At 37.1% G+C, this 13,180-nt stretch overlaps 1 protein-coding gene across 1 annotated transcript in view; it reads left to right on the forward strand.

The window, feature by feature from the left end:
- Positions 1-13,180, forward strand: part of LOC104128079 (ephrin type-A receptor 6) — a gene marked incomplete at its 3' end in the record, with an annotated part of 411,239 nt that overhangs the window by 36,483 nt on the left and 361,576 nt on the right. The gene's annotated exons all lie outside the window — the stretch shown is intronic.

Consider the following 13,180-nt stretch of genomic DNA (forward strand, 5'->3'; position numbering starts at 1 on the left):
CATTTATTTCTAAAACGAGGAAAAATGTGTTAATTCTGTATACACCAATAACCTATTTGATTTTTTTCTCTCAGATGCTAAGATTTTGGGCTTGATTTTTAGAGGAATAGTCCCGAGCATAAGCCTGCCAGAATGCACATTCTTTCAAATACAGAACTGTGTAAAAGGGATATCTACATGTTGCTTTCCAGCAAATAAAAAAAAAAAAAAGCGTGTAAGAAGATACAAAGCACAGTTTACAGAATTAGTAACTCGAACTTTGGGTGCCTCTCAAAGTGTCTTCAGCTTCTTGAGGTACGTGGTTCATTAGTGGACACTTCCAGCATACATTCCAATGTAGTGCTTTCTATGTAGCATAGTAAATGCAGTCACTTAACGCCTGTTAGGTTTTTTTAAGTATACCGCCAAATACATTACATGCCAAAAGGAAGACAGAAACACAGAAATAGAAAAAGGGTACCTTGTTTAATGTGAGCTGATCTATGAGACACATTAACAGCAAACCCAAGCTCTATGTCCTATGACTCCATTTCATCCCTCTGCTTATGCTCTGCAGCACAGGAGTTTTGTGCTGGAGTTACCACCACAGCAAAGGGAAGAAACAAGATGGGCTCTAGCTCATTCCAGTTGCTTGCAGGCTCTCTGCCAGCAGAGGGGCACTCTTGAGCTTTCCTTCATTTGGGTCACTATTTTCATGCTCTGATTCTCACAAAATATTTGGAGTTGGTGTAGCATGGAGTTTTTATGTAAGCTTAGCTAAGAGGTTCAGCAGGTATTCATGGAAGGAATTACGGACAGGCAGGCAGCAGTCACAGAAACCTCATTTCTTTAGGAGAGCAGCTGTCTCCTTTTGTATGTTAGTTGGCTTGAAATCTGTTTCCTTCTTACTTTAAAGTCTCCTGTTCTTTTATTTTCAGTAAAAGGCAGATGAGACACTACCATTGCAGAAGCTGAATCAAAGTCATTTCAATGCCTGTGAAATGCTGATGTGAGGTGGCAGAGCTATCAATAAAGTCAGTTGCACGCAGTTTAATGGAACAAAGGTACTGAGTCCTGAGGGCAGCTTTGGACAGTACGGAATAAAAAATTTATGAAAGTACCAGAAAAAAAAGTTCCAAGTGACAGTGTAGCACAAGTGGGAGTTGGGGTAAATGTTGAGACCTCCAGGTGTTTAGGTGGAATCATGTGGAATTTATTTTCATACCTTTTCTGTGATTTGTAAAGAAAGCATGAAAGTAAATAAAGTGAAACAGTAAATGCATATTTCAACAATTTAATACATAATGGGCCTGCATCTCCCTCTTCATAGCTAGATGAATTTTTTGCTTTTTCTGCAGTAAGCAATAGCCAGTCCAGAAAGTCTCTTCACCTTTCTCAGGATACGATCATTTAATCGGTTCTTTTGTACACTTCCATATTGATGATCCTTTGTATCCCAGACAAATTATTTTAGATTGTTCAACATCTTGAAGCAGTTTATCCTCAGGCTGTTGTATTTCTTCTGCCCATAATTTCATAGAACATACCAGGTCAGAGAAGCCAGTATTAGTTTCTTTTATTGTAGCGTTTTCAATAGCTAGCATTTCCATTACCTTTAAATACTCCATCTTCTTTCACAAGTTAAATAGATTTGTTGTGTATTGGCAATTTATCTTCAAATATATACTTTAAAGAAGGTTAGACAAATGGTAATCTGTTTGCAAATGCTGTAATTAGGAATAGCAATCACAACTTATTTTTTAAACAACAATTGCTTCAGTAGTTGGCCATATGTAAATTACCAAGAATTTCTCCTTTGATTTCTTGGAGATTCCTTTTTTCTGTAATCTTAACATCTGTGAGAAGTCCAGTGAAATTCAAAATACAGCTTGATGGAAGAGAATGTTTAAGAGAATTTTTTCACTCTGTGATGCCTCAGAGAGGGATCGTCATAGATTCTTTCATAAACTACTTGTTATACGTAAGTAATAGAAAAAATCAAATAGATTGATTAAAGACAGATTTTTTGTCAAATGAATCTTAGGAGCACTACATTTACCTTAGCCTTTCAAAAAGTTTTCCTGACATGTTATCCTTAGAATCATAATAAAAAAACCTTGGACAAGATAAGCAGTGTAAGTGATACACCGCACAGCATTCTAAATAAAACACTGGGCCTCCACCTAGCATTCCAAGGTCTGCACCAGGACTGTATTGGGAGGTAATCCGATAAATCCTATTGGAAAACTTGAGTGGGGAAGAGTTTTTTTCAGACATTTTCTCCTCACAGTAAATAAATACTGATATCACAGTGTGTATGGTGGTAGGAAATGACATGGTGGATCATATTCAGTCATGGAGATGAAGTTTTATGTGCCATACTGAAATAAATAATCACAAAATTGCAGTTTCTGCTGTTTCAAATTTATACAGTTATATATGCTGTTGTTTTATTTTTTCTTCTTATGGTACTGGCCACATACTATTACCTAAGAGAAAGACAAGAGAATTAAAATAAAGATAACAAAGAAGATACATTTGGTACTAATGGATCATTTTGTGACAATTCTGTTGTTGCTGGGTGGGTGGGAGCACAAGGGAAGCTAGTGCTCCCTCTTCTGCTTCAGCAGCCCCAAAGCAATTAGCAAATAGCATTCGTTGTGGCAAAAGGTTGTGTTTCATTGGAATGCCAAGAAAACCTTGAAGATTTTTCCAAAGCTGCAAATAACCTCATCTGAAATGCCTTGCATGAAAAAAGAAGTGGAGGGAAGTGGAAATTCAGACTTTGAAGCAGAGTTCAGTCTTAATCCCAGAATTTCATTTTAGGGACAAAAGATGTAGAGTTAAATACTTTAAAAATCACACAGGGAGAACTAGTTTATTTAACAAGTTGATGGACACCAGACCTCCTGGTAATAAATTTTACTTTCTTTAAAATCTCAAGTTAGGTATATGGAAACTGCAATAGAAAAGTGCCATGCCATCGGTTTAAGTGAATAGTGCAAAACCAAAACCCTACACAAATATGGAATATTTTAGAAACATGCTTACAAAGAGACCATGAAGTTGAATACTGCTTACTGGAAAATTGGACATCTGTACTTCACATTTTCAAAGTCCCTTTTAAGTTTTGCAAAATTTCCCCCCTTTTGCCTAATTATATCTACTGTTAAAGAAACAAATGCCTTCATCATCTAATGTGAAAAGACAAAACCCAACATATTTCCAATCTAAATGGGAGTTTGGGATCATTTTGTCCCAAGAAGCCACCAGAGATATATGACATAATAATCCTCCATGTTTTCTTAATCCTACCCATGAAATGTACCTACTTGGTTGTGGAAATGATACTAGAGGATTTTTTTCACGCGTTGCAGCCTGAGAACATGCTCTTGGCAGTTTTTTAAAACTTTCTAGTTTAGCTGTGAGAGCTGTAGCATATTATCAGTGGTAACAATTAGAACACAACAAAATATTTACAGTTCATTCCATGCACTTCTTTAGATGTGTTCATTGAGGGGACAAGATCAGAAAGGTATTTTTATTATGATTTGCTGAAGTCTCATCATAATTTTTCTTGTTCTCCCTTTTTTGTATTGGATTCCTGAGAAGAAATATCTAAGTCTGATAAAAAAATGCAGAAGGGACTCTGATGTTAGAAAAATCACTAAAGTACCCCAAATGACAAAATGATCACTTTTATGGTATTTAGCAGTAGAGGAATGCCACAAAATTCACAACTCACGGGGGGTGGGTGTTGTCTAGGAATTTTTTACTGACTGTGTCTCAGTAAAGTTTATGTGATTCCAAATGAAAGCCAGTTGTAAAATAAAGGAATTTATAATACTGTCCTCACTGCTGATGTGCCAGCTCTCAGTTCAGCCTCAGGCATATTCTAGTGCCCTGCAGTGTGGACTTCAGGCAAGGAATACCTCACTTTTAGCCAGTTAGCCACTTTGTCACCATGGATCCAGGTTCAGGTTTAGATAAAATACCCAGAAAAGTATTTATCTTCAATATCCAAGCCGAACAGCACAGCTACAAGGTTTTTTTTAATAATGGACATAAACAAAAAAATGGAAGAATATTTTATTTGTAAACACTTGCTTTATTTGCACTGGATTAAGCCTGAATAGTGTCCCAGATAAACATACTACTTACTTGCTATTGATGCAATCCTGAAATACATTCTTATAGGGATTTTATCTTCCTGCATCAACTGTATTTCCCAAGAAGTGCTATAGCTCAGTGTAATACGCCAGCCTTCATAGCTTACTTTCTTTCCAGTATCCTTTAGGAGATGCAGTCCTTCCTCTTGAAAGATATTTAATTTGAATTTATTCAGGAGATAGCACTCTTCAGTCTTAGCACTATATTAAGCAGCATTTCATTCCTTTGAAGCTGCAATCATCTCTTTGTAAGACATCAGTGGTACTTGATGGTTTGCCAAGGAATTCTTCACACAGCGATGGCTTATACCTTCCCACCTCCTTCCCCGCTCTGTACATTTCCATCTCTTAGGATGAAGTGTCCTCATTTTATTTTGTATCAATCTATGGGTCATCAAATATACTTGATGATAACCTCTAATTAGGGTAAGTCTACATCTTTTCACTGAGATCAGATATAGTGGCAATCAACTACTTAAAGCAACAATGTAGCTGAAGTTAAGAATCCCTGAAATTGGTATCTTTTGCAAGAGTCGTAATAAAGCAGTTTTAAAAGACTGCCATTTGAGGTAATCTGTTGTTTTGGGGAAGCTTGCTGTTTCAGGTAACAAAGCAAAACTTTTGTTCATACCCTGTCATGGTGAATATGATCAGAGTCCTAGTTACAGAAAATCCAGTGTTCCCTTAGACAAACAGAAACACAGTGATAAAATACATGTTTTCCACTCCCTAACCTCTGTTATTCTACCAACGTTCACATGAGGTACAAGTAAAAGGAAAATGTGCATTAGCGTGCATTACAGTGTTGATTTATCGTGGCTAACAGTTCTCCTTCTCTAAACTGTCACACTGCTTGATGCAAAATGGATGCAGGTTTTTTTCTCTTCTTTTTCAAATTCTGTATCTTACATGGAAGCTAGGGTATGCATTTTTAATTCAGAAGGTGTCTTTTTGAAGTCCTGACTGTATTTCTCTTTAATCTCTGTTTATATTACTTTGTCTGATTTTTCTATTTAAAATGTAAGTCGAAGTGATACAGTCTACATATTCTGTAGTTTTATGTGCTTCTAGCCCCTTCTCTTACAGTTGTCTTTTCTGCTACGTTGATGAAGATTTTTTTTCTATACCTGTCCACATTTCTGCTCTTTTTAATCCTTGGATGCATCCTTTTTTATCTTCAGAAATGCTGTTCTTGCCCTAATGCTAGCATGTACAGCAGGACTCCTCTGAGTGTTTTTCCTTTGCTGGATACAGACCTTCTTTTGCTTATACTCTCTATTTTCTGTTCTTTAACTACTCTGTTCAATATATCTGTTCCAACTTGGTTGTTTGCTGCTTTTAGCCTAAGTGATCTATCACACAGGACTTTTAATAAAACTTTTCTACAAATGATGTAAACTGAGTGCTGTATACAGCCATCACATATTTTGATGGTGACCCCTTGAGTGATAGAGGATAAAACCTTCTGATGCATTATCTAGATTTCAAACCGGGGCTGCTGTAGTTTCCATGATATTTTTCTTTTTTCCACAAAGAAAATTTAGCTTTTAATTTTTTTCATACCATCTGTACAGATCTTTCGTTTCAGTTTAGTAGCCAGGCTAAAATGCGCAGTGTGGCTTGACTTTGTTATGCTTATTAAATATTGAAAATGTAACTGCCCTAAATAAAAATAATTTTCATTGTACAGTCTTTTCACTTAAATCAGTAGCTTTGCTTCAGTAACCTTGAACTTAGCTCGACTAGTTATCACTGCCAATGGGCGATGTTGTACTGCCGTTATTAAATGAAAAAGTCATTTATTTAATAGGAAGTGGTTCAGCACAAATACTCAATGGGTTGAGCTCTGTAGCTCTGCGGTTAAAAGTTACTCTATTAAAAATGTGACGTGCCTCTGAGCACCAAAGTTTTGGTCATCTTTTGCTGCTTCCTGTAATGAGGAATTTTGCCGCTTGAGTTCACGCAGCCCTTCCACCGGAACTAAACATTAAAGGTAAATGTAGATAAATGTATATGACTCTACACATTTAATTCCCTAAAACCTTGAGTCCCTGTAGTTATTAACACCTCAGCTGATGTTTGATTTGGTTAGTGTAGAGCTGTGAAATACAGACTGCAGATGCAAGTTTGTTACAGAGAAGATAATGTGGGGACAGTTTATTAAACAGTCAGAGTAGATTTGCAATCAATAGGCACGCTTAACTCAAAAGTGGAAGTTGTCTGAAAGCTGTGTTCTAGCAGGAGATACTGTCCCACTAGCAACGTAGAAGATCCAGATTTACATTAACACAAAGCTGGAGGGAAATTAATGGACTAACGACCCTATCAATAGACTGAATTGCGGTAGACTGATGTGGCCACAGTTTCATGTGTGTTAAGGAACTGTCAGGAATGAGTATGTGGTCAAAAGAGCAGCTGGCCAAGCAGAAACTACTCATTTGGAGTCCGCCTGGGGGAGTTCTCAGTGGGAAAATCTGAGAGGCAAAACCAATTTAACAACTACCTTCCTCCCTTATAAAAAAATACTGTATTTAAGTTTGGGTAACTCTGTGCACCTATTATGTGCCTTACCCTTCATGACATTTTCAACAGACGAACTATCTTAGGATATGAATAGTGGGAGGATTTCAAGAGTAAAGAATGTGTGCAAGCACATGGGTTGCCTAAGTTCAGATGCGAGAGCAGCCTGGGCGCGTTCACCTAAAAGGAGCTTTTATCAGATTTGAAGCAATCAGCACTGCCAAATTTGCTGAAATAGAAAGCCATTAGAATGGACTGTGATGTCTCTGCAAAAAGACCAGAAAAAGAAATGGCTGGATGTAAGGTCCAAGAACTGTTTTTCTCCTGGAAAAGGCTTGATTTCCTGGCCAAAAAAACCCCTAAAAAACAAAATCTGCATTTGACACTAAGAAGCTACAGTTGCTTTTAAACATATTCTTTGCTAGCTGAGACTTGTTTGATTATGCTTCCCTTGTTACTGACCAAGAAAATAAGGAAGTTTCTCAATGAAAAGTGAAAGTTAAGACATAATGTGGCTTAACATAAATAACAATAATTGTAATCAAGATAAGAAAACATAGTCTGGCCAGGGCCTTTTCTCAAAGCAAACCACATAACTATTTAAATCCAGAGAAGAACTGTCTAAATGAACAAGTGAATGAATGAAATGAGTGTTTCAGTAAACGCAAAATCTGTTTTACTGTCCAGTTTTAAGCGATGCAAATATCTGGGTGTAGGCTTGTCTTTAGTACCTTGTCTTGGAAATTTTTTCTTGGCTCCTCAGAGAAGAGAGCTCTGTCAGTATGATCGATTTTTTAATGCTCTGTGAAGTAGTTTGTTCTCCTGCTCCTTTCTCTTTGGATTGCCCTTGAATTTAAGGTTGTTAAAATAAAAGTCCGTGTTTTGCCAGCGTCTTTGGCTGAACACGTAGGGAATGTTTTGTCCATCTTAATAAACAAAGGACACATTGGGTTTGTAAAGAACAGGCAAATTGCCAGTGTCTGGAAGTTGCTGATGTTAGTTTGTGTGTTCCTCCTCAATTGTCCCCTTTTATTATGTTAGCCGATTAGGCTCTGTCAAAAATTTCTGTAGGTGAAATTACTTATTTGTGAAAACGATGTCAAATGGATTGTTTGGGCAGATACATTAGTGATTTAAAAACAAAATGTGGCCATCAGCATAATCAGTTTGGAATAGAAGGTGCAGCAAAGAGGTCTCTCTTTCCTTCTCCTACATTTACCTTGTTTGACTTGCTAATTTAATCACTAACACTGACGCTAAAGCTCAAATTGTCAGTGGAAGAGGTGTCTCCCACTGATGTTGTTAGTTAAAATTTGTCTGATTTGAAACTAAATTATGAAAAAACCCCACAAAACCAACAGAAATGGTTGGGGGCACTTGGTAAAAGCACTTTCCAGTGGGGCAGGGAGGGTGTTACATCATCAGGTGTATGGATTTAACGAAGAGCGGCTTCAGTAAGAGACTCCGTAGCAAAGTTCTTGTTTTCACTGGCTAAGAGGGGTGTTTTACCACTAGTTCATGCATGGCTTTATAACATGCACAATTATCTCAAGATAAAAACACACGCCAGTTTTAGTACTGTGGCATCCTTCGCACTCGGCTTATGGTTGACGGTATTTGATTTGAGTTGCAGTAAAATTGATTTGTCTTGTATTTCCTACATGTTTACTCCAGGAAAAAAAATATTTTGAAGAGTGAAAACAAGGCTTTGGGTGATTGTAGGCAGCAGACACTGTTGAAGAGCACTGCCTTAACTGAGATATCCACATTAAATATTTTCTTACTTATTCTGTTGCTAATTTAGAGATGAAAATTATATATTACTTGGCTGGAGTTATTTCATAATAAACTTAATAAAACTGCGAAGTAGTTCTGAATTCATAACATGGACCTGCATTAATTTCATTATTCATCAGTGTAGGAAGGAGCATTGAAATCACCAGCAATGATTGTATTTATAAATATGACTTTTGTTAGTAAAGGGAGGTACATGTATGTTGGGAAGTTAATTGCTTCCATGCAGAGAAATCATACTTTGCCTTATAGTAAGAGAATTGATAACCCACAATCCTCCTTTACTGTTTGTAAGTGCAAAGCTTATTGTTAGTCACTGAATTATTATATGTTTAGAATTTCTATTTGATTCTAGTATTTTCTCAGGACTCAGAGCGATGTCATTTGTTAAACTTTTTGGTCAGTATTTCCGATAAAGGCTGATAATGCAGAGTATATTAAAGTCTTAAGGAGCTGGTGTAGAAAAAGAAGCCTGTGAACTTTCAACATTGTTCATTCCAAGTCTTCTCAAAATACTCTGTTTTGGGAATCTCTCTGGATTTTTCTTTTTCAGAATTGAAATATGAGACCTTTATACATTTGAATCATTTGATAGCCTATGCTTACCCTGTATCTCGAGCCTGCATATTATGCAGGCTCAGTGAACCTCCATGTACTTGATACAAACCTAATTTCTTAGTGCTTTTTTTCAAGAATTAACAGATATGCAATCAAACTTACTAATGTATAATTTAGACCAGTTAGCACACTGTAAGTATAAAATAATGAATGGACTTTTCTTATTCATACTGTGAGTGATATACATTTCCCTGGTGCTCATCCTGTCCCTAATTCTATAATTTCATGCTAGGAAATGAATTTTAATTATATAATAACTCTTAAGATGGCAGTCGTGTTACTAGTATCTTAGGTTTTGCTTTCTCTCTTCCCTCTCTTTATTAAAAAAAAAAAGAAAGATATTATAAGACAATATAGTTTATATAAAAATTTGTGTGGTGTTTATGTGCAACTTGCTAGTTCATTTCTCTGCTTATTTATTCCAACTATTAATCTCATTAGTAAAAATTTAAATAATACATCTTACTGATCAACTTTGCTGACATGCTTGGCTTCATTGTTTCACTATTACTCCTACTAATTTTTGCTTCAAATCATTATCTGAACTGTTTAACAATGGTGAATCTTGTCCTATTCTAGCAGTTACATGGCATACTTCAGGTAAAATACCATAGCTCCTGCAAGTTTTAAAGGTAAAAAACAAAACCAAATAATATTCTTCCATTGCCAGAGGCAACATCTCAAACTAAGCACAAAAAGCAGGGTCTTTATTTCCCTCCAACACACATTCACCAATTGTGTGGCACCATCCAGTTGTGCCTTGGCTGCATTGCAAACTGGATTATCTTTGAGGTTTCACCAGATCAATATGCTTCAGTTTTCCATGTGAATCTATAATTTGGTGGTTGCCAGACTGATTTGCCTTCTGGGTCAGCGTGCAGCTTGGTAAAGGAACCAAGGGAGAGAGGCCTCAGCCATGTATTGCAGACACCTGGGGAGTGCAGAGTCTTTGTGGGAGAGGGCAGCTAAGTGCTTTCATTTAACAAATGCTATGGCCTTGTGGTTCATGGGAGGCCCTACAGACTTCCATTCTGGGAATCAGTGCTTTAAAGGCAAATTGCTGCCACATTGTTTCTTATCAGTGTTTGTAGAACAAGCTCTAGTAGCAATGCCTTGAGTTGTCAGCCCCACTGAAGCCTTGGTAGCTCTGTGGTTGCTCTTTGTTGCATCAAAAGCTTTGTCTTCCTCGCCTTTGCTAATTCAAGTGTGTAATTTTTGTTCTACTGCTTTCTCTCCAGCCTGTGTTTATTCTTGCTTTCTCAGTAAGGAAGCAAACCTTGCCTACCATCTTCAAGAACATCCTTCACATGAAGCTTCAGTGTGATTGCTTTAACCTGTGCCATGGGTTCTTACTGTCTTATAAAACATTTTTCATTCCTGCCTGAAAATATAACACAAAGTTGGTCAAAGGGTCCCCAAAAACGTAATAACCAAACAAACCAGAATGAAGTTCCATGTAACCCTGATTTTTTCAGTAACTCAGAATCAGTACAACTTATTCATATTACTGTATCCTGATAGAGTAATAGTAATACCATCCTTTAAGGCTTCCCAGAGGAGGGAGAAAGGAGCAGTCTTCTCATGGCCAGTGTATACCTCTTGCAGCGCAACAGTGGGATAAGCTGATGAGAGGTTTGTTTGCAAAACTTCTTGATTGTATTTTTTCCATGTTACTAGCTCCCTTCATTTTGCTTTCAGCTTTCGTCACTTTGCTGCTTCACGCGGCAACATTCATTTGACTTAATTTGGACAGATACAATCTGGATACTGCTGACAGTGAGCCCTAAAAATTCCTTGTTTTCTAATACAATATTGCAAATATGGCAGTTCTGACTACCTTTCTCTCTAAGCACCTAGATGAGCTTTGCTTTCTGTCACAGGTCAAATGTGCTTTTTCCCTGTCTGACCAGCTTGGTCTTCTTACACTTGCTCATGTATTTTCCAAACCTCATTTCTCTCCTTGTCTTGTGTTTGAGTCTCATTGTTTGTAGAGTGGCTTGTTACCACGAGACTTGATTTTGTGTGTTCTAACTGCATTTATTGTAGTGTTTTGTTGATCATACTTCAGGAGAAGTATCTGCCTACTCTGTAAGTGTATTAAAAGCTTACTACTTGAGACAAGCTTTTCCAGAGGTATGGGTTTATGAACTTGCAGAATAATAGTTGCTTTCCATTCTTAGTTTGCATTATTTAGCCAATCCTCTAGCTCATTGGAGACCTAGTATCCAGCATGATCTTGCTAGAAATTAAGTCTTCAAAGCTTGGCTGATGAAAAAAAAATATACTGATTTTGTCAGGAGTTCAACAACTCATATGTGTTATAATCCATCATAAGTATTGGTGACTGCCTAATCAGATTCTTGTCATATTTCCCGAAAGGAAAACATTTTACATACAGCTTTCTTTTTGGAGAAAATTGGTCAGACAGATAACTCGAGGCTCTTTCAAAGGGAACTTTGTCATCAATTCTGTTGGAAAATGAATCAGAAATGTCATTTACTCCCTCAAGCCATTGGGATTGTAAGAATGTAACTTTCCATTTTTGACTTTCAATATTCATTGCACACAACAGGTTTCTAAACTTACTGATTAATTTCTGCTTTTGGAGAGTGAACCAGAGAGGTAATGAAAAAAAAAAGAGATTGCTCTGTAGTGTTCTCTTAGTATTTTGATAATTTGTTATTCTTTTTGTTGTAAGCAACCGGACCCTTATTTTGTCTGCATACAAGCGGAGTAATCAGAGATGGCTACCACTTATTTCTTGGCCCTTTTGTCTTTCAAAAGGCAAAGGCAATGCCAGCTTTGCTGTTGCAAAAAACCCTAGCAAATAGCTTTACTACAAGAAGTGCAAGAAATGGGCCAGTATTTTCACCTTTTGACCTTTGGAGGCTTGAGCATGCATTTTCTTCAGTACAGCGTCACCCAGGTGGTAATCCACAGCTTCTTAATACTGAACTGAAGGCAAGGGCTTTCTCTTTTCATTAGTTTCCGCTTGTTTTAGCTTTAGTGCTATGCCAGTTGTACTACTCTGAGGAGACAAACAAAAGCACATAAAAAGATAAGAAGCGAATTTTCCATGTCAAAAGGATAAAAGACTTATGGATCTGCAATTAATGCATGTCTACTGAAAACTGAGAGTTATGGAGAGTCAAGAAAGGTGAGTTTTTAGTGGCAGGGTACAGCTGCCATGTAACTCCCCAATGAGCAGGTCTGATTTGCTGCCCCAGCTACAGCTGGGAGCTGCCCAACGAGGAACATTGCTTGCAGCTGGCCACACTGGAAGGACAGAAATGAAGGAACAAAGGTGACTGAAGATGTATGGTGAATTCAGGGAGAAGTTTTTTGATGTAGTGAGGGATGGATTTAGAGCATAATTTTATAAAAGAACAAGGCTGACTTTCTATTCTTGGAAAAGAATTTCTTCAACCTAGGTAAGTTCAATGACTGTTGTAAAGACAGTGTTGTGTTTGTAGGGTTTTTTTTCTCATGGGTATGACTTTGCGCTTTGACTTTTCTGAGTAAGTAGCTTGCTTTTTTCTTCAAGATTCTTATATGAATTTTCATCTCAGTTTAGCTATATGACCCATTTGTTGAGTCACTTGCTTGTTTTGCTGTTAAAGTCTAGATGAAGGTCAGCTTCCTTTGGAATTTCTGTCAGTGTTTTCATGTTCTGTGAGGATATATTAGCCCCTATTATAAATCTGTTCTGTCCTACTGTTTTTGCTTTTATTGAGAACGTAGTGGTACCTATACACTGCAGTTTGGTAGATAATAGAGTCTGGATCCATCCTCAATAAAATCCTAGTAAGATTTAGTCCTTGTTTCAAAGAGTTTATAATCTAGTTCTGGCCTAATATTAGCGTCCTGCCTTCATGGAGGAAGTTTTTTCTCAGTCACTTAATAACTGGGAGCTAACCTTTTTTCATGTGAAAGCCTGAATTCTGGAAGTAGTTACTTTGGCTAGTAGACTGTGTGAAGTTCAGGTAGGAGTAGTTGATCCGCCTTGTGTGAATACAAGCAGGTAACACCTCTATTTCTAAAGCTCCTGAAATAACGTTAAAATCCCTCTTTAATTGGTGCCCTCTGATGATTTTGACTAT

Source organism: Egretta garzetta, unplaced genomic scaffold (assembly GCF_000687185.1).
Source record: "Egretta garzetta isolate BGI_Z169 unplaced genomic scaffold, ASM68718v1 scaffold446, whole genome shotgun sequence".
Lineage (NCBI taxonomy): Eukaryota > Metazoa > Chordata > Aves > Pelecaniformes > Ardeidae > Egretta > Egretta garzetta.